General features: G+C 43.5%; 1 protein-coding gene and 1 pseudogene across 6 annotated transcripts in view; one reads left to right on the top strand and one right to left on the bottom strand.

Annotated features, from left to right (window-relative positions):
- The window catches only part of Pde8b (phosphodiesterase 8B), a 226,948-nt gene that overhangs the window by 127,625 nt on the left and 77,249 nt on the right, over positions 1–22,074 (bottom strand). The gene's annotated exons all lie outside the window — the stretch shown is intronic.
- LOC114694684 lies at positions 1,059–21,794 on the top strand (annotated as a pseudogene).

Genomic DNA, 22,074 nt, shown 5'->3' with positions numbered 1-22,074 from the left:
GGACACTAAAAATACAAAAGCAAATGGAGTTATTTAATGGCAGTTACGAACCCTTTGCCAAACTAGCTCTCCCATTCTCAACCAGCCACCCTTCCACGGGGTTGCTTTTATAACCTGGTGAATAAGGACAATCACTACCCTAATTCAACACATAAACATGTACTGTTCTGTAAGAAAATCTCTTCCAGGAATCTGCTCATCCATGTGTGTGTCAGGAAACATCTAATTCTAATCTCTGACCAAACAGTTTCCCAATCCCCGACACTGGCCTCACCTGAACTCTTCCTTCTGCCTGCTCTTGTAAGCAAGCTCTTGGTAATCCTCTCACACAGTGTAAGGAGTCTTGAGAAGGTTGGACTTAATTACAACCATTGTCTGGGGATTGGGGGAGCTTGATGACTGATGAGACTTATGAGAAACCAGCACAGATTGGGATCCAAGTCTGGGAGTAAAGCAAGAGTGCTTGTGCCCACCACTGCCCCGTCCAGGATAGGGAGGGAGCCACGAACTCAGAAATGAGGTAGGCCTTACACTTTGATTCATCTTTCCTTCATTTTTTATTATTTATTTATTTATTTATTTATTTATTTATTTTACATTTCATAGGTGTAGGCCATGCATAGCGACCACGGTCACACCTATCTCTTCATAACTCTCTCTCATGTGGTCATGCCTATTCATACTGTTTGGTGACCCACTGAGATTACCAGGGTTCTCTGCGTGATCAGGGATTTAGAGCTAGCTGTTGGAGTTTGGGGGGCTCAACAGCGTGCACAGAACTAATGACAGTGCTCCCCACTCCCGCAGAATCTACCAATGCCCTACAGTTCAGGGGTAAAGGCTGGGGCCCCATGAACCCCTCCTCTTTCTTGACCGAGACGGTTGATACAGCCAGTCTCGTGTGGGCCCAGCATGGGAACTACTGTTGATGAGAGTTAATAACAGCCGCACTTGTAGTTAGTCTAGAGAAGGCATTTTGTAGCCCCCCCCCCCCATCTCCTAGCTCTTACATGCTTTCTGCCCTCTCCCACACATTCCCTTGGCCTTAGAGGGACGGTATGCGTGACGTGCTTCAGGCTGGGCCCGCGACCATCACTGGTTCTCTGCATCCTGGCAGCTGCGAGTCTGCATTCACTACCTTTCACTGTAAGAGGCGGCCTCTCTGCCTAACGCTGGGGGCTGCGTTCGTCTATGGCTGTCAGCACAGGTATTTGAAAGCACTTTGCTGCCATTTTCTTGCTATTTTTAATAGTGTACCAAACATCTAAGTGGGAAGCAGTGAGTGATTCACTCAACTGATCAGCAAATAAATCCGAATGAGGGAGACGTACCAGGAGGGCTTAAAGGCCTCAGAGAGATCAAACATTGCCAGCTTTCTGAACCTCATGACAAGCACATAAATTGTGATGTCTGGAACAAAAACTGTGGAGATAACTGTTGTTTTGCTTTGTTTTGTTTTTTCCAAAAGCTCAAAGCTCAACTCAACACTACATAATAATAATCATTTGTCAAGTGACATTCTCTAGAGAATACTGATCCAAGGAATTAAAAAGGCCCGTGGTTTATCCCAATGACCATGTTCCCACAAACATGAGGAATTAATAAGGGCAAGAAAGAGATACTGTCAATCCCCATTATTCAAGGTGGTTGCATTTGGTGATGTCATAAAGTCATGTATGGGTTCAGGTGAGGCCGATGTCTTTAGTGAGCCAATGTGTTTTCCACAGGGTGCCTGAGAAACTGTTGGGTTAGATTCAAGTAAGATATTTCTGAAACACGGAAGCAGTGAGTGATTCCTTGAAGAGATCTCCTTACAGAACAATGTGTGTATTTACCCACAGAATTGGCTGAGGGCTTATCTTTACATCAAAGTCACTTCAAAAACCGAATAAATACTGAATCCTTGCTCCTTGGGAGTATGTGCTTGCAGGCCTCTGGCCACATTTGATGATCAATATAATAATGTTTTGTGCTTGCTTTTGTTTAAAGAACTCATCAAATACTGCTGACTTATTAACACTGAACTCAACGCCAACAGTACTACACCTTGCTCTTACAGTGATCCAGCAGTGGTATTTTCCCCCAAGGTCTGTCATGGCCTTCTTACACGTAGAAGGGAAGACGGCATTTTAGCCCTGTATTTGGGTCCATTTTAGAGATGATGTCAGCAACAAGGAACACAGAGACGGGGGAAAATGGCACTAAATAGACTGAGCAAAGGACAGTTATTTTCGGCAGGAGAGCTGAAACCAGAAACCTCAGCTGGGAACATTTGCCTGGGATGACTCAAATGTTTCACCGCTCCACCTGTGCCCACAAACAACTGGGAAGCACTTCAGTGTTGGTCCTGGGATTACAAATGGCCAATTACAAGCACTGGAGCTACAAACTTACCAATAAAAGTTGGCAAGTGAGTAAATTCTCAAATACAGAGTGTACAAACAATGAAGGAAGGAACTGTGCTGTCTTTCCACCCCAGAGGCCATACTGTTCCCTGCTGTGGATGCTAGCACTGGCCAGGCCAACCCCATCACATGCAGGTCATCGGCCTTTGCTTCCTGGGTGGCGGCACCAAGTAGACTTGAGCTGAGCTCTCCGAAAGGATCCAGGAGCACAGTACTGCTTCACAGTGATAGGAAGCATCCCACCTGCTCCCCAGAAGAGATGGGGGCTAAGGAGACCATTCAGCCCCTACACTTTACCCCAAGGACAGTCTAAATCAGAGGAGCCCAGTGAAGACTCGAGGCAACTCCTACAGAAGTTCTAATAAGGACATTAAGGGACTATTATCAAGCATTTTGCATTTTCTAAATAAACTTTGAAACAACGACAACAACAAAAAAATCCACATAGGTCCTTAGCATGACAAAGGAGGACCCAGATGGTGGAGAGGCACAGGGAAGAGCCCCCAGAAGGACCAGCTTACTGTAACAAATCACGAGATTTTGCAAGATACCTACAATTCTTAAGAGAAACAATAGCTATGTTTTAGGGGAGAGAGATCTGGGAAATTATTTAAACTCTAACTTTCCAAATAATACTTTAAAGAAAACTCTTGATTATATAATATTAAAATGGCTAATGGTCCCTAAAAGCCTTAAAATTAAGACAATTAAAATAATGGAAAGAGCTTAGAATTTTTTTTTCCATCGAGACACCAATAGATTACTCTAGTTCAACAAAAATTAATTTCTGAGCTTTCTGGCATTTAGATTAAACATGCATTTAGATACAGGTTTCACCAGTAGATAGAAACAATACAGCAGACCCTCCAGTCTAGAACACATTTGTGAGTATTGACATCTAGCAAGCATTCATTGGCCAGCATCAACAATCAATCCTCCTGTGTCTTGGCTTCTAGGTCAGCTGCTATCCGGATTCAGAGAAGCCTAGCTAGTCCCTAGACGTACAGAGAGCTTTTGATGGCAAAATAAGCCTGGTGCCTCAGTAGCAGGATAGAAGAGAAGGTATCTCCAAGAACATAACCTTCCGGGCTCTACTAACATAAAAATGAACTAAGATGGTAACTTTTGCAAAACTAGAGAGTCAGATGACTTGGAGAGAGATGCACTTCAACATCAAAAGATGTCACACACACACACACACACACACACACACACAAAGGGGACAAACAGCATTGAGGGTGGTTCAAGTTCTGACTGGATTATCTATCATGTAACAGTCCCAGGAGCCCACTGTGGACACCTTGGTTATAGTTCACCTGGGTAAAGTTTTATTTTGCCTACATAACATACCTTGCATACTCTTGTACCTATTTGTTAAGACTGATCGTTGTGGGCCCTGTAAATATGACCTGAAAGGACTTGACTACTTCTGAATTAAGGTTATGAAGAGAGCACCTTCCAGCTTCTCAGTGGCTTCGGAGGCAAAAAAAAAAAAAAAAAAAAAAAAAAAAACCTGACGATGCCTTCTCAGCAAGGTAGTTGACAGAATGCACTGAAGTTTAATCTTGCCACTCGGAGGCTGGAGGGGACACAGCTGTGCAGGACAGAAAGCATCAGTACTACACCAGCTCTTGCTTGGTAGACAAGACAGGGAGAAGCAACAGACAGGCAAAGGAAGGGGGACATAGTTGGAAAAATTGTCACAGGAACAGAAAAGCAGGTGGAACTTAGCCGAGCTGTGAGCCATATAGCTAGCTGGTATTTAAGAGGAGTTCTACATCTCTCAACATGAAAGTTGGGTTGTTGGAGCCCACTAGGTTTCCTAGTAGCTGTACCCAGCAGGACTGCATGGGAGGTTGATTGGACCACGGGCCTGGGTACCAGGTGTATGTAAGGGTCTAACTAGCAAGGGGGAGGTCTTTTGTTCCACCCCTTGGCATTGTTATAAATAGACCTTTGGAATAAAGTTCTGGGCCAGTGGGTAAGGAGCCAGGCTCACCCAAGTCTATCCTGTGTTTTCTCTCTGTTTCTCTCTCCCCTCTATTTCTAACTAAGTCTCTTATCCCTCCTTCCTCAAGAGTTCCTGGGGTGAATAAGTGTGGGGGCTGGTCCGCCACACTGGGCACTGCTAAAGGGAGTCATCTTGAGAAGGGTGCACCCAAAGCTTGCTGCTTTGCAAAACTCAAGTCCCCACATTTCCCTTGTCCTTCAGAGCAAGTATTGCCACACTGTCTCTGCCAGTATCTATCTTGTGACCTGTTGAAAAGCAACTGAAGCAAGATTACTGGAAAGTAGATGCAGTGGGACTTGGATTGGAGATGTCAGAGGGCAGCTTGCTCTTCCTTTAAGGCTGGTCATTCTTGTCTGCCAGGAGACTGGGCAGGTGTGTGAGCCAGAGTTGTGGGAAGCACGGGAATTGCTGCACCCTTTCTCCCCAGTAGTCTGTTGGCCTTCCCACGGTGGCGGGTAGGATGGCTTAGATCAGACAAGTAGTGGAGCTCCATGCTGGCCCAGCCCTCGGGGTACCCTGAACTAATCTATCTGGAGAATACAGTAGCGTGGGGACTTCAGATTGTGAACCTCGTCCTAGAAAGCAGACAAACTTAAAGCCCTTCCAGACAGCTCTGGACCTCAGCTAACTGACACCAAAAAGAAAAGAGGCGAATACTCCCCAGACTTTTCTGCCCCGAAGGGGGTTACAGCCCAGGAAAACCCAGAGGGAAAGTGTGGAATGCTAGGCACAATGAACATTCACCTTTGCCTGCGTGAACATCTGAGTAGACAGTCATTTTATGTTATTGTTGTTGTTGTTTTGCTATTTCTTGAGATACATTACCCAACAAAGAAAGAGGAATCCTAAGTCTTATCTAAAAGGTAAGCCAGGTATGCCTGATATGAGGAATGGGCCATTCTATCCACAGGATAAGTTCACATTTGTCACAACTGTTAATCTACTCAGGGTTTTTATGAGAAGGTGACCCCTCTGGATGATGAGAAGTGGAAAGAAGGTTCACTGTATCTCCTATCTTTAGAGGGAATCTGTTGGTACTGACCTACCTCAGGGACCTGATGTCAAGGAAAAGAAAAAAGCAGTTGTAACAAAAGAAAGAATATTAGAAATGAAAGAGTTGAGGCAGTACTGTAATCAGATATCAACAAAGAAAAATAAATAAGCATGAGTACAACATCCAAGAACTCTGGACATGATCAAGAGACTGAACCTAAGAATCCACAGGGCAGCTGGATGTTGGTGGCACATGCCTTTAATACCGAACTCATGAGGTAGAGGCAGGTGGGTCTCTGAGTTCAAGGCTAGCCTGGTCTACAGAGTGAGTTCCAGGACAGCTAAGGTTATACAGAGAAATCCTGTCTCAACCCCAACCCAACCCCCAAAAGACTATTTACTGAAATTATGGAGGGGATTTCCCCAACTCTTGAGAAAGAGTTGGAAATTGTGCTGCAGAAACTGAGTAGAAGGATAAGACTAGATCTGTATCTCTCACCTGTGTGGAAAGTCAACCCCAAGTGGATCAAAGACCTAATGAAAGTACCAAACCTGGCAGAAACACCAGGAAAATGCTGTAAGGGTAAATGCATAAGCAGAAACTTTCTGAACAGAATTCCAAAAGATCAAGGAAACAATGGCAAGAATTAACAAGCAGGATTGTCTGAAGTTACAAAGTTTCTGCACAGCAAAGGAGGTGACAGAGAAAAGGGAGAGAATACAGAAGGAAGTCTTCACCAGCTATTCACCTCGCAGGAGAGTAATATCTCAAATATATAAAGAAGCCAGAAAAAAAAAGAGAAACAAGACATTTTTTTAAAAAGAATCTCAACCCATAAACAGGGAGATGAATTGAGGAAACACTTTCAAAAGAAGTATAAAAGGCCAATAAAGTACATTAGAAGAGTCCACAAGAAGAGTTTCTTTCAGAAAACCACAACCAATCAAAATGCAGAGTGTGGAGCTGAGTCCCAGTGGGTACATCTAAAGGACAATTCCCACTCCTAAGGCTCAGCAAACAGTGGGAAGAGGGGACAGAAACAGACAGAGGATCAGGGAGTATGAAGTGAGATTGTGTCAGAATGTCAGAAGCTACAGCCTTAAAGACTCACCACAATGACTGTCTAAGTATGAGCTGAACAGAGACAACAACAATACCAATGTAAACAGAAGAAACACCACGAGGTCCCAACCCTATACAAAGAATACAGGCAACTAAGGAAGACTGAGAGTGGGGGAAATAGTCTTCCTCAGGGAAGAGCACACCAATTGGTTATCTAATACCAAATGGCCAGCTCTGAAATCACACCTAGAAGTAACATTATACAAACTGAGCAGATTATATTTAGGAATATACAGGTATATACATGTCACAACAATTAATGAACAAAGAGACTATGAATTTGAAAGAGAGGAAAGGAAGGTATGTAGGAAGGTTGGAGGGAGGGAAGGGAAAAGATGTGATTATATTATAATCTCTAAAATAAAAGAAATAATTTTTAAAAGTCAACATTTTTAGCCATCAGGATAATCCAATTAAAACTACACAGAGATCCATCTCACTCTAGTCAGAATGACCATAAACAAAGAAGACCAAATAAGGAACGGAGACCCTTATATGCCACTGAAGGAATGGAATTAGTCCAACTACTGTGGAAATCAGTATGAAGGTGCCTCAAAACACTAAAAATAAATATATATGATTGAAATATACCATTCTTGGGTACACATAGAGCAACAAGTACAACACCCAACTGCCCACCCATGTTTACCACGTTTACTGATCATAACAGCCTTAGTGCCTATATACAGATAAATGGATGAGTAAGTATGGTATGTATGCTTAGTGGAGTAGTATTCGGTCATAAAGAAGAATGGAATCATATTGCATGCAGCAAAATTGATGCATCTGAAGACCACGTGTTAACTGAATAACCCAGGCTCAGAAAAACAAGATTCACATGTTTTCTTCTTATATATGGAATTGGGGGTGGGGGGCATGAGAGTAGAGAGGGACTATTATGAAAGAGGAAATGGATGAGTGGGAAGAGAGGATGTAGAATCCAGGCACTATAGGGTTGACTACAAACAATGTGTGTTATGTGAATAGATAAAAATGTCTCTGTGAGCTTTCTCCCCTGCCATCTCTGAGTGACAGGCAGGCTCCAGTGCATTCAAGACCTGACTTCACCCGGAACCCACTGCCATGCCCCAGGAAGGCATTGCTGCTGGAGGTGTAAGGGAGATATAACAGATGGTAACATGGCTTTACAAGAGATGCTAAGGACCATCCTCCTCCATGATGACCTAGCATGAGGAATTCACAAAGCTACCAAAACCTGAGACAAGGGCTGAGCTCACCTTTGTGTGCTTGCCTCCACCTGTGATGAGCCTGTGTGTCAAATCGGTGGATGCCCTTTGCACCGAATCAGCCTAGATGGGGTTGATGATGACAGGAAACTAGGGGATTGGACAGGCCTCTGTGAAACTGAGAGGGGAACCCCATAAAGTAGTCGGTTACAGTTGTTCAGTGAAGGACTATGACAAAGAGAGCCAGACCAAGGATGTCACCAAAGAGTACTTCAAATGCAAGAAATGAACAATTTAAAAAAATGGCTCTTTTAAAAAGTGTCTCAGTGAAACCATTATTTTATACACTTGTGCATCTAATTTAAAATACTTTTTGATAGATAGATAGATAGATAGATAGATAGATAGATAGATAGATAGATAGATAGAAACTAGTCTTTAGAACCAACAATAACTACTTACTGGATATTGTGACTATCTTAGGGTTTCTATTGCTGTGAAGAGACATCATGGCCACGATAACTCATAAAAGAAAATATGTAACTGGATCTGGCTTACAGTTCAGAGATTTGGTCCATTATCATCATGGCAGAAAGCATGGCAGCCTGCAGGCAGACATGGTGCTGGAGGAAGAGCCAAGAATTCTACCCCTGGATCAGCAGGCAGCAGGAAGAGAGAGAGACACTGGGCCTGGTTTAAGCATCTGAAACCTCAAAGCCCACCCCCAGTGACACACTTCCTCCAAGACCACACCTACTCCTACAAGGCCACACCTTGTAATAGTGCCATTCCCTATGAGCCTACAGGGGTCACTTTTTTTCCAAACCACCACAGTGGCAAACAAGGACATAGTTTCCTCTTTTAATATATCCAGCTGCTATTTCTTAGCACTTAGCCCCACTCATCCCAAACCTCCTCCTGCTTCCTCCTCCTTCAACTACTCTGAGTAGGCTCCACTCCCTAGGACTCCAGAGTAAGCTGGTTACAGGATATACACACTTGATTCATATCTTGCATAATCAGTAGGAATCTACTCACACTTAGAGCTGCCATCCCCTGTATTAAAATAGACAGTGAATAACTAGTGTTGGCCAAGATATGGTATAGCTGCTTTATAAAGTAGCCTAATTTCTCAAAAGGGTAAAATCTGGCGTACACCAGGAGAAATGGAAACAGTAGCTTATGCATGGATGGTTATGGCAGCATTATTCAGAACAGTCAAAATAGGGGAACAGCACCCATGTCTACTAAATGAGAGGAAGAGAAATGGAATGTGGTATATACGTGGGTAGGAGTGTGATTCTTGCATGAGGGGATGAAGCACTGGCATTCCACAATGGGAAGGAATCTTGAAAACATTGTGCTAAGTGAAAGAAGCCAAACACAAAAGGCTACACACTACCTGCATCCATTACACTATGTTCAGACCAGGCAAATCACAGAGACAGAAAGCAGGTCTGTGGCTTTCTTGGACTGGAAGATGGTGATCAGGGAAACAGGCAGTGATTGCTAACATAACCCATGGTCTCTTTGGAGAAGACAGAACGGGGTAAAGAGGAACACCTCTGAGAATATACTAGAGACCTATATACATAGATGAATTACATCTCAATAAAGCTTCCACAGAAAAGTAAGGAGTAAATTAATAATTGTCACCAGGAATTTTTCTATCTGGCCATCTTATAGAACACCAAATGCCTACTAGTCATAGGAACTGGCACTCTTAGCAATGATCTGATGAGACCACTTCAATTTCAATGAATAAACCACATAAGCTAATAACCGCATCTTCCAATGGGCGGGGAGGAATACAGGGTAACAAGGTCCTGTAATTTAGTCTTTCCATAGAAAAAGATTATATAGATTTTCTATGACTTTCTAGAATCTATAACAGCATTTGAGAAAAACTTCTAGCATGAAGTTGAGTATCAAAGAGTGAAAACCTTTGTTCACCTAAAGAGGACCCAATGAACAAAGGCTTTTATTTACTCAGTGATGTTCCATGAAGGCGCAGTAAGATATCAGATAGATTATTTAGCGCCTTGGCAAGATCAGGCAGAACCTTACACTGCTCTTAACTCAAGGACAAAATCTTTCCTCTTCTCTGCCTCGAGGAGTGTCTGCCTCTTCATGCATCTTCACTTTTTTGTCTGCTGTTGGTCCCTTGGACACTTTCCCAAGTGGCTCCCACAGGATCCACTAGTCACTTTGTCCTCTCTGCCATGTTATCTTGTGCTAGCACGTGTTAAACGCAATGTAAACTAACAAATTCTTAGCATAGTGAAACCAGTTGGGTACATCTAAGTGACAGGACCAGCTTCCCACACAAGTACAAAGCAGGTCCCCAGGTCACGTGGTTACAGAACAGACTTTGGTCTCCCAGAGTGTCTCCCCTGAATCCAGCTGTCCTGAACTTCTTGGTAGGAGCACTCATGATGAGACCCAGGGGTCATTAAATACAATAAAGTCAGTGTATAAGCAACTCCAAATATACAATTAGAAAGATAACCCAGGCACCAAGTTAAATAGGATCCAACTTAATGTTGCTCACAAATTTTGAATAAGACACATAATGTACACAACTGATAGAGAGTGTAAATATATAACATGTAGATATGAGACATATATCATTGGCCCTGTTCTTTCTTCTCTCACATGACCATACATTCATAGAAGCATTCTGTCTCTAGCATAGGTTCATTCTTCTGTATTTCAGTTATTGCACAAAGTAAGAGGGACACTTGCTTTCACCTCCCAATTCCCTTTTTTAAAAACAATATTGAGGGTGCTTAATATCCTCACAGGGAGAATGTAGACAATCTACTTAGGAGCATTCTGATACTAAAGAACACACAGCACCTCTTCTATACCCTGTTTCCTCTGTGAGACCCTTGTTCTATCTTCTAATTTCAATTTTCTGCTTTTTGATCTTTTTTTCTCCCCAGACCCTCACTAACCCCATGCCCATTCTCATTTGCAGGGTGTTTCCATCTCAACAGGCCCCCAGACAGGTATGAAACCATCACCAGTTAGAATGAATACAGCTGTGCTTCCTGCTGCATCTTTAAGGCTTACTGTTCTCATTTTTTAAAAGATATTTTTTCATTTGCAAAAAAAAAGTAACTCAGTTATTTTATTTTATTTTTTTACCCTTCTCAAAGCTACAGAGAAAAGAAACAAAAACCAAGAAGCTGCCAACAAGCCAGCAGGGGCACACCTTCCACGTCCCACGGGAACAAAAACTGTGTAGACAGGCATATCTCAAAGTCAGCCCTGCTGCCGGAGCTATGGCCACAACCAGGTGTCTTCAAGTTAGGCGAGGGCCCAGCCAGACCCCTGGATCCAGAAGGACACAGGCGGTCTTTCTCCCAACTGGATACCCCAAAAGGGGCCATTCCTGAAACCCTCTTAGGTATCTGCTGACACTTCACAGGTCCAGGTGTGGTGCCAAAGGAGAGGATGACCTGAGAAAGAGGGTTGTTGGGCAATGAATGGGGAGGCCACTAGATTCCACCCACAGTGGTGGGGACAGAGAGTCTGGCTGACAGCTACCCATGGCACTTGTTGAAATGTTAGTGATTGATTAGAAACAAAATGTCCTATCACAGAAGAATGTAGAGAAGAATGACCCCCAGAGTCTAACTTCTAGATGCTGTTGGCCAGTGGTTAGTGTATCTTGGTTGGCATCATTATTAGCCAACATTTACTTCTGCATGTCAAAGGCTTGGGCTTCACAGAGGTTCTCAGCGGTTGGAGCCTCCCCTCCAGATGTCTTCCCCTCTCTGTAGCAGTGACGTTCCACATCATCTACTTATCCACCACGCTCCCGGGAAGGGCTGCAGGCTGCTTCCAGTACCTTCATGAGACGATCCTAACAAGATGGATTCTGATTTTTTAGTTTTGTTAAGTCACCGATCTTTATCTAAATATTGTCATTTTTATTTCTGGAAATTTAAGAGCGACCGCATACAAAGGGTTTCAAACAGATTTTACAAAATGATCTCTCCACAACCCACCCACAGAAAGGTAGTCTTGATCAATAGTTCCTTCCTAATCTGTTTCTCCATCTTCAGCCACTCCTTCATGTTTTAATCACTTTTCTAATAAAGAAACAGGGCACTTTGGGAAAATGGCTCAATTATTGACTAAATGAGCCTCAGTTAAAATCATCAATACAAAGCCTGATGATGTATTTACTCTTTATTGTAAAATTAGTTAGCATTCAATTTCTACAAAATTGGCATTTATAGATGTTCTTACTATTATCTACTTTACCAAATCTTTAAATGACTTATGTAAACATTGCAGAAGTATGTCCATACATGGTGGCTAATTTTTAAAATGTAACTTTTTAAAATGCTTCATACGGCAAAGATGCCTCTCTCCTTTTCAAATCAGATGGTCACTGATGAGTTGAATTCTGAGAAACACTTTTTATTGAACAAGGTCTTGGAAGACTTTTGCCACAGCACAGCTTTTCAAAAGAATCTTGAATAAAATGATTTTGCCTCATATGTTTTATTCATACAATGAAGTGTGGTGGATAGCTAGATTTCAACGTGCAAACTTTCCCGCACAAAGAGAAGATCCGACAGCTAAACCCTAAACATGGTTCCTGAAGGACAAAGACTTGCCTACAAAACACTTCCAGGATGTGGAGAATGTCTGTGTTACTCAGATTTTTCTCTCATCCCCAGGTTGTGTAAGAGAAGGCTGGGCAGCTGCTGGTTAAGCACCGTTGTTGAGAATAGCTAGCTCAGTAGAGGATGCTGCCGCTCCCTTTCTCCTCTTTAGAGTAGGAAAGTGGCTAAGACCTTCTTCCTGTTCCTGAGTGAGGATCGAAGAACTCCCGAGTGAGAGAGTGAATGCCACTGCCTCTGGGGAGGCTGGCAGAAAGAAAGTCACAGACCACTACAAGCTGCCACCATGGAGTGTAGAGTAAGCTTTAAAGGAGTTAAGGGCATGAGTGATAGAGCGAAGAGCTGCTTGGAGCTGCTCCGGAAGAGAGGGGACAAGAGGAAGTGGGAACGGACCACATTTCCAATGGTTTTAGTGGGCCAAGGGAACAAGGCAGCAGAAGACAGGAATCACCTGGCAGGGGCCCTATCCAGGAGGGCTTCCTGCCACTGTGATAAGGAGGTACCAGCATGGGGGGGGGGCTATCCTCCCAAGGCCCAAGCCCGAACAGCAGGGCACGATATGAAGCCAGCTAGAGAGTACATTCCTTAATTGAGTAATGGAGGCATGAGCGCGTGCATGTGTGCGTGTGTGCGTGCGTAGGGGGAGAACTTACATGTGCATACATCTGCACATGTGATAAAAAAGTTAACTCAAAAACTCAAGGAGAATTAACTTTCCCCTTTCACCTTTCTTACTCACCTAGATCCCGAGGGACCTAAACCTGTGCCCAGGAAGGCGGAACAAGAGAAGCTCTTCTCTTCTAATTCCCGAGACGGGGACAGTCCTGAGCAGAAGAAGCACTGAACTGGGTGATGGTGTGTTTGTGTGTGGCGGTGGTGGCACGCGGGGTGTGTGTGTGTGTGTGTGTGTGTGTGTGTGTGTGTGTGTGTGTGTGTGTATGTGTGTGTGTGTGTGTGTATACACGCACATGTGTTAAAGCTCAGTCTAGACCACTTAATATTTAAACTTAAGGTGTGACATACACAATTCAGACACACGGAACAAAGATCAGACAGAACAAGTTTGAAAAAAAAGTGATGAGAAAAACAAATCTGTGTTTTGATGTTAACCCTACCAGGCCCAGCCAGCCCTTCAACATGCACGGGAGGCTCTTTTTCAGCTGGTGTTTCCTTTTTAGGCTGTGTAGAATTTCTAAGAGTCACCTCTGGACTAAGTATTATATCAAGTTATAGCTCGAAGCAAACATTGTCACTCCCAGGCCTGTGCTGAGTTCTTTGGGAGCTCCTCACAAGAGCCCACAAGGTCTCACACAATCTAGATGCTGCCCACCTCTGGTCCACGGTGGACCATTCTCTGCCAACTTGCTCTTCTCCAAACACTTGGGCTGCTCTGGGTTCTTCTAATACTCAGGCTCTTTCTGGCCATGTGATCACTGCATCTTTATTATCTGGAACAGTCTTGTTCAAATTATAATAAGAAAAGGTCCCTGAGGTGTCTGGCTATCAACACAGATGCATCTACTTCTCTCTTTGATCCAATCTACTTTGAGTTCATATATTTGAAGCCCTATGATTGGATGAACAATATTGTGGCATTATTATGCCTTCTTTATATTTTTTATAGAATGATTTTTGTAACAGGTAATATTAGTTCAGAAGTAGATTTTGCATTTGATACTTAATATGTTCACTTCAAGTTTCTTTTGATTAATATTAGTGTGGTATATATGCTCCTATACTTTTACTTGTGTTCTATCTGAATTTTTAAATTTAAGGTATTTCTTTGGTTGAAAGAATACAGCTGAGTTTTGCCCTTTTATCTGGTAATTTTCACCTTTTTGGGGGGTGTGGGAGAGACAGGGTTTCTCTGTGTAGCTTTGCGCCTGTCCTGGATCTCGCTCTGTAGACCAGGCTGGCCTCAAACTCACAAAGATCCACCTGGCTCTGCCTCCCGAGTGCTGGGATTAAAGGCGTGCGCCACCACCGCCCGGCAATTTTCACCTTGTAATACGTTTCCATTTAACACGATTTTACATGCCTGCATTTGACACTATCACCTTGCATCTTACACTGTCATCTGAACACCAGTGACACTGCTGTGTGGACACAGGGACAGAAGCAGAGGTGTCGAAGGAGATAAATCTGTACACGATTCAGGATGCTCAGTGAGAACTAGTTCTCTTTTTTCAAGAGAGTCTGAACATGGCCTAGTTAGCTGCCTTTGCTCTCCACACACAGAAGAAATTATCCTTCCTGTTAGGAATCACAGGAGTCACTATGGAACCCTGAACACAAAATGGAACCAAGTGAGAATAGAAAGAGAACACGAATGCACTAGCAAAGCTGAATGCCTTGGGAATCTGCCCACACACTCAGACACAATCAGGGCACAAGGAGAGCAAATGATGCCTGAGAGAAGCTGCCACAGGGTGGTCCTTTGTGCCACATGGAATGGGGCCCATCTTTGCTTTCATGCATTATTTCTAGTTTGCCATCCTTTAGGGCAGTGGTTCTCAACCTTCCTAACGCTGTGACCCTTTAATACAGTTCCTCATGTTGTGGTGACTCCAACCATAAAATTATTTACGTTGCTACTTCACAACTGTAATTCCACTACTGCTATGGATTGTAATATCTGATATGCAGGATGTCTGATATGAGACCCCCAAAGGGGTTGCAACCCACAGGTTGAAAATCACTCCTTTAGGGCAAAACATTCTGAAGATATAAAAATAATTTTATTACAATAATCAATTGTGATGATAAATAATGATTTATGGAGAAATAAAATATACCCACAAATTTAACTAATACTTCATCTAAACCAAAGCTATTAGACAGTGCTTAACAACAAATACAGATTAATTCCTAAATATGAAAGTCCTGGACCAAAAGAACTTTCAGTAAGTTGAGTAGTTTAAGATAAACAAAAGTAGGGTTGTTCTTTGTTGGTCCTAGCAATGATGAACATCCATTAGTTAGCCACTAGATATTTGCAAAAAACACCTCTGGGACTTATTCCATGGAGGACATTGAACGGGTCCTGAGTACCTGTCTTTATGAGATTCACTGTCCTTTGTGATCAGGCTATACTGGGGTTAATATGTGTACTTTGTGTGTATGTGTGTGTTTGTGTACGTGTACGTGTGTGTGTGTGTGTGTGTGTGTGTGTGTGTGTGTGTGTGTGTGTGTGTAGAGTCCAGAGTTCAATATCAATTGTTTTCCTAGTTTGAGCTCTCTCTCTCCTCTCCTCTCTCTTTCTCTCTCTGTCTCTCTTTTAGACAAGGTCTCTCACTGAATTTGAAGCTCATTAATTTGGCTAGATTGACTGTCCTGCAAGGCCTAGAAATCCTCCTGTCTCTGATTCCCAGTGCTGGGATTACAGGTACACATTGTCGTGTGTGTGTGTGTGTGTGTGTGTGTGTGTGTGTGTGTGTGTGTGTGTGTGTGTTTGCGTGCGCGTGCGTGCGTGTTATTTTGATTCACATGGGTTCTGAAGGATTTGAATTCAGGTCCTCATGCTTCCATGCAAGCATACCCAGAACCTGCTGTGCCCATACTACAATGTTGACTTATACAATCAAAAAATACCAGGTCTGAATATTTGTAGTTTTTTTTTTTTTTTTATCTTTTCTTACAATGAAAAGACCATGAACATACTCCTTCATGAATTAATGAGACTATAAAATCCCTTCAGGAGCCACTGAACTAATAAAAACCAAGCCTGATCCCAGGCTGATCTGTTCTGGAACTGCCCCAGTCACCTTACTTCCCAGCAGAGTCAGACAAGCAAACAACAGTAAATGTCCATGTTAGAAACCAAGAAGGAGTCTCCCCTGTCTCTGAAGTCACTAACTGACACTAACATCTGGAAAACAAGAGTGACCTGGCTTCAGCTGAGGCCTGGGAAGCATGGAGCCTGTAGGGAAGCAACTGAAGCCTATAGTATTTAAGAAGCTGGATTAATGTTTGGCTTAGTCATTTGTGATACATAACATTTAGTACCTTCTCAGGAGGGCCAAGAAAGCAGAATCCATGCACCTGCATGCATCAATGTGCATGTTTGCATGTGGTCTGGGAAGGTGATGTGTCTCCAGCATACTGTGCAAGGCCCCAGATAGAGGCCTATGGTCCTACTGCATCTGGAGAATTCAAAGTCTACATTTTCCATACTGAAAAAAAGGCTGTCATATCCATCCATCATCTGTCAAAGCAGGAAGGAAAGACCATCCACAATCATTATCAGAACCAGTGCAATTCTTTCTCCACTTTTGGTCAGGGACATCTTCTGGCAAGGATCGCCAGGCTTTCCTATTGTGGAATAGTTGTTTAACTATGCAAAGATGTGTTGCATTTGTTTAACTATGTAAAGATGTGTTGCTATTCTACCTTGCCTGCCTAAGGTACCTGATTGGTCTAATAAAAAGCTGAGTGGCCAATGGTGAGGGAGGAGGTATAGGCAGGGAGAGTAAGTAGGAGGAGGAATTTAGACTCAGGAGAAAAAAGAAAAAAAGAGACAATAAGGGCCAGAGAGGCAGACATGGAGGAAGCAGGAAAGTAGGACACACAGAATGAAAGAAAAGTAAAAAGCCCCAAGGTAAAATCCAGATGAATAGAAACAGGTTAAATTAAGTTAAAAGAGCTAGCAGGACAAGCCTAAGCTAAGGCTGAGCCTTCATAATTAATAATAAGTCTTTGTGTCTTTATTTGGGAGCTGGTTGATGGCCTAAAGAAAATTTCAACTATGCCTTCCCTTCTATCCAGGTATACACTGCCTGGGGACTCTCACGGCTTCCATGCATTGATGCAGAGGACATCAACCTGGAGACTGGGAAAGAAAACCTGTAATACAGAGACCTTTAGTCCATGAGAAAAAGACCAGACTGAAACCATACAGGTCTCACTGATACTAGAGAGTCAAGCGAACATTAAAAGACAGAACAAACCGACAAAGTGACACAATTAGCATGTAAAAGAGACTGTTTTGTTGTTTGGGGTTTTGGTTTGGCTTAGGTTTTGTTGATGTTTTTTAAGACAGGCTTTCATGTAGATTGCTGTGGGATGTCTTTCTGGATGCTGTGAATTTGTGTTGCTCTGATTGATTGATAAATAAAGCTGTTTGGCCAATGGCAAGGCAGCTTAGAGGCAGGAAAGAGACAGGAAGAAGAAAGGCAGAGGCAGAGGAGATGCCATCCCGCCATCCAGGGAGCAGCATGTAATGGCACACAAGTAAAGCCAAGGAACATGTGGTGACATACAGATTAATAGAATGGGCTGAGTTTAGTTGTAAGAGCTAGCCAGCAAGAAAATTGAGCCATAGGCCATGGCCATGCAATTGATATGATATAAGCCTCTGTGTGTTTACTTGGGTCTGAGAGGCTGCAGGACCAGGCAGGACACGGGAAAACTTCCATGTACAGTAGATCAGGCTGGCCTTGAACTCAATCTGCAGATGAGGCTGCCCCTGAACTCCTGATCCTCCTGCCTCCACTTCCTGAGTTCTAGCATTACAGGCACGTGCCACTATGTCCAGCTAAAAAGGAAGACTTTCTGAACTAAAAACATTTGAGAAAAAAAAATAATTAAATTCAATAATCTAACTCTGTGGCTCCTAGCCATCTGTATGCTGCAACCCTTTAATACAGCTCCTGATGTCATGGGGACCCCCAACCATAAAATTATTTCATTGCTACTTCATAACTGACTGTTATGAATCATAATGTAACTATCTGGTGGGTAGGATATCTGAGATGGGACCCCAAGGGGGTCATGACCCACAGGTTGAGAACGGCTGATCTAACTGACCGATAACATTCACTCCTGGGAATGAAATGCCATCTGCAGAAGGGCCTAGCAAATGTTCCTGTGAATGCCCAGTTAGTAGACAGCTTTTATTCTGTGGCCAAATGGTCACTGAACTTGCTTAAACCTGTCACGGCAGCATGAGAGCAGCTGTAGGTGAAACATATGCAAATGAGGTTATAATATAATAAAACTGCATTTATAGAAACAGGAAGTGGGGTGAGTCTGGCAAAGGTTCTGAAGTCTGTGGAGTTCTGGTCTGGAAGATCAAGTTAAAAATCCATCACAACACACGAAGGGGGAAACGGAAAGGAAACAGATCTAGGGGGTTAAAAAATGAGCCATCAATAACTCTGAAGGAAAAAAGAAAGTGATGGAGAACTCATCATTGAAGAAGGAAAAAAGGAGCTTTCCCGAGTTAGCATTAAACCTTCAGGCTTACTCAGGTAAATTCTATTGAGATGCATGAATTAGCAGAATGAAAGATAACATTTATAAACTTACACGAAGAAGGAAAAGGTAATGGAGTGGGTGAGGGGCAGAGAGAATTAGTCTCATATGTGTTACATTATCAAGATCAGCTTTAAGAGGGAGAGGGAACAGCATGCCAGGTTTACAGTGCACATATGTGTGAGGTGGCCGTAGTAGGTTTTCTTTCCTAGATGAAGAACATTAGTAAAACAAATTAAAGAAAGAGAGGCTTAAATCTAAATTTCTTAAAAAAAAAAAAAAAAAAAAAAAAAAACTTTAAAAAGGCAAGCTGTGAAATACCCACAGGTGTTGTGGGATATCTGTACACAGTGTGAAGATGTATTGCTGTGATTAGTTTAATAAAGAGCTGAACAGCCAATAGCTAGGCAGGAGGTATAGGCAGGACTTCCGAGCAGAGAGAGGAGGAAGGAGGAGAAAACAGAGGCACAGAGGAGATGCCAACAAGACGTGGAGGGAGTCAGACATACAGAATGAAAGAAAGGTTAAAAGCCACATGGTAAAACACAGATCAATAGAAGCGAGTTAATTTAAGCTACAGAGCTGGTGGGACAAGCATAAGCTAAGGCCGAGCTTTCATCATTAAGAAGTCTTTGTGTCAGCAGCACACAGGAGGCCCCCGAGCCACCCACTGAATGCACTTGGGTACTGCTATGCTGGGACGTTAACCCTTCACACACAGGCGTCCAGGGCCCTGACAAGTCTGGAAGACTCGGAGCACAGAGCATCCACTATATACAGTCAGGTCCGTCTCTAGCCCAGCCCAGGAGGACTGCAGTGGAGGCAGGGCAGGTCCCGGCTCAGATGGCTGAGAAATTATCTAGGGGAGGTAAGGAGAGAGGGCTGCAGGGGTGGCAGGCCGGGATCATGTGGTAGCCACGGCTTCTAGGCCATGGCACATGCTTCACCGTCAGACTCCACTTAAAGAACAGAAATTCTAAGATGAAATTATGAAGGATTTGAGGACAAGGACTGCAGAACATGAGGTCCTTCTGAAGATCAGGTCCTGTGCGTACCTATGAGGGCAATCCTGCCCACATAACACCCAGGAGATGATGTAATGCAAAGAGATGATGTAAGCACCAGAAGCCAATGGGAACCTCCCAGAGAGGAGTATCAGGTATAGAAGCTGGGAGAGGAAATGATGAACATGGCTCCCAGAATGTTCTCCACCTGGGTATGAACAGAGGGAGAATGGTCTGCATTGAAAGTTTGCAGGACCCATGAGTATGGTCATGGGAAGATACCACATCTGGGAGGGCAGGGATTCGGAAAGTCATATGCCCTGGAAGCTTGACAGTGAACGAATGGAGAAAAAGAGAAGGAGGAGAAGGTAGAAGAGGAGATGGTGTTGGTGAAGGAGGAGAAGATGGAGGAGGAGGAAGTGGAGGAGGAGGAGATGGAGGTGGAAGAGGAGGTGGAGGAGGAGGTAGAGAAGGAGGTGGAAGAGGAGGTGGTGGAGGAGTAGATGGTGTTGGTGAAGGAGGAGGTGGAGGAGTTGGAGGAAGTTAAGGTGGAGGAGGTGGTGGTTGTGAAAGAGAAGGAGGAGGTAGAGGTGGAGGAGGTGGTGAAGAAGGTGGAGGAGGAGGTGGAAGTGGAGGAGGTGGAGGTGGTGGAGAAGGAGGTAGAGGAGGTGGTGGAGGAGGAGATGGAGGAGGTGGTGGAGGAGGTGGAGGAGGTGGAACAGGAGGAGGTGGAGAAGGTGGTGGAGGAGGTGGAGGAGGAGGTGGAAGAGGTGGGGGAGGAGGTGGAGGAGGAGGTGGAGGAGTAGGTGGAAGTGGAGGAGTAGGTGGAGGAGGAGGAGGAGGTGGTGGTTGTGGAAGAGACAAAAGCAGCAGCAATAAACAAGCAATAAGAACTAAGGATCCTTTCGAAACAAAAGATTCCCAAATAAGAAGTTATGGGTGACCTGTGGGTATTTATTTGCTTGCCCACCATCTCCCTGTGCCCGAGGTACCATTCAATAAGTAAACCGTACTTCCCTATGCCCACAGAGGCATACATGGATGAGACACGGGCACAGAATATCTGTGGATCATCTGCTGGGCCATGCACTATAGAGGGCCTTGCAAGAGGAAAGAGGAGACAGACACGGAAGAACTCACTTAATGGGAGAGCTGAAAAGGTGATTTTTAAAAATAAATTCATTATAATGAGGATTCTTTGCAAGATGCAATCCATTTTCTGACAATAAAATTAACTTTATCTATCAAGTAGAAACTTGATAGAGGAAAAACAAAAACTGAAACCAAGAGTTGATGGCTTGCCTCTCACAGGAAAGGGAGAAGGAGAACCCAAGAGTGCACCCTTAGGCCCCTGACTGGGAAGCCACTACCACACAGTGCCTTGAGAACACAGGAAGGTGATGACCCATTAGACATGGGACTCTTAGAGAGTGGCCATGCTTACTCTTCAGCATAATTATTTTAACTGTTGATGGCTACAACTTCCATGTTAGAAAGCATTTATTCAAATAGTCCCCTTCTATCACCTTTTAGGGCTGAGACAGTTCTTCCCCAAGCTCATTTCATATCTACATTTAAAAGCAAGAAATCTGTGACATACAAGAAGTCTTACAGTTTCTAAGGAATGTATATTTGAAGTTCTTTCCAGGATTTCCAGCCTATATAATCCAGTTGCTAAGCAACTAGATGTGTTTGTATCTGGGACCCACAGTAGATCAGAAGGAAGGGATCTGAAAGGTGCATATAAAATTGTTTAAGAAAAGACACATGCTCCCTTTCTGCCTCATCTGCTGCTGTGGCACCCATGAAAAAGCTTGTGGCAAAGGGGGACAAAAAAAAAGAAGAAGCAGGTTTTGAAGTTCACCCTTGATTGCACCCACCTGGTAGAAGACGGAATCATGGATGCTGCCAATTTTGAGCAGTTCCTCCAGGAGAGAATCAAGGTGAGCGGGAAAGCTGGGAATCTTGGCGGAGGGGTTGTGACCATCAAATGGAACAAGAGCAAGATCACTGTCACTTCTGAGGTGCCTTTCTCCAAAAGGTATATGAAATATCTCACCAAAAATATTTGAAGAAGAACAATCTCCGAGACTGGCTGCGTGTTGTTGCCAACAGCAAAGAGAGCTACGAGCTGCGTTACTTCCAGATCAACCAAGACGAAGAGGAGGAGGAGGAGGAGGAGGAGGAGGAGGAGGAGGAGGAGGAGGAGGAGGAGGAGGAGGACTAAGATACATTGGTCTGGAATGTTTTGTATCAATTCATAAATAAAATTTAGGGACAAAAAGAAAGAAAAGACACATGCTAACACTCATCCTGCTTATTGGTTGTGTGTGGGTGCCCAGCTTCCTTTTAGTAAATGTCGGACTAAAGACAGAAAGCTCAGGAAAATGTAAACGTCATCCAACCCAGTCTATAACTATATCAAATCCAGTCACATTAGACCTACGTATATGCTGATT

The sequence above is a fragment of the Peromyscus leucopus genome, chromosome 11, assembly GCF_004664715.2.
Source record: "Peromyscus leucopus breed LL Stock chromosome 11, UCI_PerLeu_2.1, whole genome shotgun sequence".
NCBI classification, from domain to species: domain Eukaryota; kingdom Metazoa; phylum Chordata; class Mammalia; order Rodentia; family Cricetidae; genus Peromyscus; species Peromyscus leucopus.
The sequence above is the reverse complement of the archived record's forward strand: the minus strand, read 5'-3'. Positions and strand labels throughout refer to the sequence as shown.